This window comes from Diospyros lotus, chromosome 12, assembly GCF_014633365.1.
Source record: "Diospyros lotus cultivar Yz01 chromosome 12, ASM1463336v1, whole genome shotgun sequence".
NCBI lineage: Eukaryota > Viridiplantae > Streptophyta > Magnoliopsida > Ericales > Ebenaceae > Diospyros > Diospyros lotus.
This window is the reverse complement of record NC_068349.1, coordinates 5,450,794-5,453,950: the sequence shown is the minus strand read 5'-3', so window position 1 is coordinate 5,453,950 and position 3,157 is coordinate 5,450,794. Positions and strand designations below refer to the sequence as shown.

General features: G+C 40.0%; 1 non-coding gene across 1 annotated transcript; it reads left to right on the top strand.

Annotated features, from left to right (window-relative positions):
• The first annotated feature begins 1,905 nt into the window (after positions 1-1,905).
• On the top strand, positions 1,906-2,012 carry LOC127787757 (small nucleolar RNA R71). Its single transcript, XR_008020222.1, has one exon. It is a non-coding gene; the product is annotated as a small nucleolar RNA R71 (small nucleolar RNA).
• The last annotated feature ends 1,145 nt before the right edge of the window (positions 2,013-3,157 follow it).

The following is a 3,157-nucleotide window of genomic DNA, read 5'->3' as shown; positions in this document are numbered from 1 at the left end:
GAAAATAGAGTAAGGCATTAGGTTGATACTAGCACCCAAATCACATAAAGCTTGTTCAAAGAATAAACTACCAATGGTACAAGGTGTAATACCCTGAGAGCCTAGAGAAGTTAGTATATATCGAGGATAGTGTAAAAAAGGAAACAACACCAGCTGGATACCTTTTAGGCTGAATGTTGGCAAAAGAACTCCCAAGTTAAGCGTGCTTAACCTGGGGTAATCCAGGGATGGGTGACCCCCCTGGGAAGTTCGTGTATGCCCATCAGGGTAAGTTGTTCCGGTCCTTCCTATCGCTCGATGCGGGATGTTACAAATGGTATCAGAGCCGACCCTCGAGCCTCTGAGCGCGGTGGTGGGGCAAACCTCAGCGAGGAAGCTGAGTCCCGAGGGGGGCATGAGGCCCCTATGGGGGGTGCGTGTAGGCACCTTAGGCGAATCCCACATCGGTCATGCAAGGGGGGAGAGATCTGAGACCGGTTGTAAGGTCGCATGACGAGGGCGTCATGTGCTTAAGGGGGGGAGAATGTAATACCCTGAGAGCCCAGAGAAGTTAGTATATATCGAGGATAGTGTAAAAAAGGAAACAACACCAGCTAGATACTTTTTGGGCTGAATGTTGGCAAAAGAACTCCCAAGTTAAGCGTACTTAACCTGGGGTAATCCAGGGATGGGTGACCCCCCTGGGAAGTTCGTGTAGGCCCATCAGGGTAAGTTGTTCTGGTCCTTCCTATCGCTCGAACGGGATGTTACACAAGGAATAGTAAAACTCCCTAGATCTTTAAATTTCGGTGGTAGTTTGTTTTGCAATATGATGCTACTTTCCTCCGTTAACATGACGGTTTTATGGTCATCTAGTTTCCTCTTATTTGATAAGATTTCCTTCATGAATTTCACATAGCTGGGCATTTGAGACAAAGCTTCAACAAATGTTATATTGATATGTAGTTTTTTGAATACCTCCAAAAATTTCTCAAAATGCTTATCCAACTTGTGCTTGCGCAACCTTTGAGGAAATGGAATAGGTGGAACATAAGGCTTGATTGGTGGAAAAGCAACCCTCACTTTTTCATCTACTACTTCGGGCTCATCATCTTGATTAGTTGTCGCCTTAGCTGTGCCATTTTCTTTTGCCACACTTGGTCTCTTAACATGGATTTCCGGCAACTGCACCCCGCTCATTGTTATGATTGCATTCACTTACTCCTTGGGGTTAACTTCCATATTACTTGGCCACGTGCCTGGTTGCCTTTCTGTTAGATTTTTGCTAGCTGTCCAATCTGATTTTCAATATTCTTAATGGCTGCGTCAGTCTGTTCGCTTCGTTCTTAAAGCTTGGAAATCGCTTCTTCCAATCCTCCATTTTCTTCATATGGTCTTTCCTGTTTTGATGGATTTTGAATGCCTTGATTGTTTCCATATGAAAAATTAGGATGGTTCCTCCAACCGAGGTTGTAATTATGAGAAAATAGATTATTCAATGGCCGCTAAAAATTTTGTTGATGCAGAAAATTCTGTGCATAAGCAGCCTGCTCTGTGAAAGAAGAATCCATAATGAGCAATTGACATTCGGATGACTGATGAGTTGGTCCATAGGTTACACAAACTGGAAGAGAATCTTAAACCATATTAACTAATGGAGAATATTTTAAGGCTTCCATCTGCTTTAATAGTGCGTCAATTTTGGCCAACATCAACGTGTTAACATCCACTTCATGCATTCCAGCTACTTTTTTATGTGAGTTTCTATCTGGTCACATCACAAACTGCTCACTCGTTGTTTCAAAAAGGTCATGAAGCTGCCCAACTGATTTATTTTGAATGGAACCATATGCTGTAGAAACCACCGCTGAACGGGTCTAAGGAGTTAACCCAGCGTAAAAATAATGATTTTGGGCTAGTAGTGGGAAACCATGGCTTGGACACTTCCTCAGCAATTCTTTGAACCTTTCCCATGCCTCATGAAAGTTTTCTGATATGGCTTGTTGGAAGGTTGAGATTTCATGCTTGACCCTGCTAATCTTAGCTGATGAAAAATATTTTAACGTGAACTTTAGAACCAAATCCGCCCATGTAGTGATGTTACCGGGTGGTAGTGAGACCAACCACTCTCGAGCCTTATCTTTTAGAGTATGAGAAAATAATCGCATCTTAAGTGCTTCTTCATTGATCCCTTCATACTTGAAGTTGCCACAATACTCCAAAAAGCGAGCGAGATGATAGTGAGGATTTTCATCACTTCTTCCATAGAATGGAATGTTGTTGGAGAATAGATTAATCCCATCTGGCCTCAACTGGAAGTTATCATGCCCATATGGAGGATAGACTATGCTTGATCAGTTCTCAATGATAGGAGGCATCATGAAATTTCCCATTAAGATATCTCTCTCATTGACCTCAACAGTACACTCCACTTGAACAAGCTAATTTCCGTTGTCTTCCATAGTGCTCTGTTGTTGTTCCCTTTTTGCTCTTTGTTCACGACGTCATTGATGAAAGGTTTGTTCAATCTCCGGATCAAACTTAACAAGATCAAGACATTTTGAATGCCGCATACACTATTTCAATCATAACACAACAAAAACTGAAATAGTTTAGCATCAAAAATTAAAGGAAGCAACACAAGCGATAAAGCTAATCTTAATTAAAGCAGTAATCAAAAGAGCCAATCCCCGGCAACGGCGCCAAAAACTTGTTCGCGTATTCTTTCCTGCAAGTGAACGGAATTGTAATAAGTAATATAATAATGAATAAAGTATCGTTTCCACGAGGATTAGCTTTTGATCCCTACTTTAACAACTATTAACTTTAATAAGCCGCACACAATTAAAAGAATATTCAATGGAAGTTTTATATTAATTAAAACTAACTCACCAAATGGAAAACACAAAATAATTCTTTAGGTTTTTTAATGTAAAAATATAATGCACTAGGGTTCATGAATCCACCATAGTTCTTTAATTGGTTTAATCTTTCAGTGATCGGGTTTTATAATTCTTACTTGGAGTTGAAAATCAATGATCTTAAGTTAATCAAAAGCCTCTCTCGATGGTCGATCGAATCTATGTTTATATATGAGATTAATTATCTCTAATTAATCTACAAATATACAAACATGCATTTATCCACAATGATCATCTAAATAAGATTTCACAAGGCA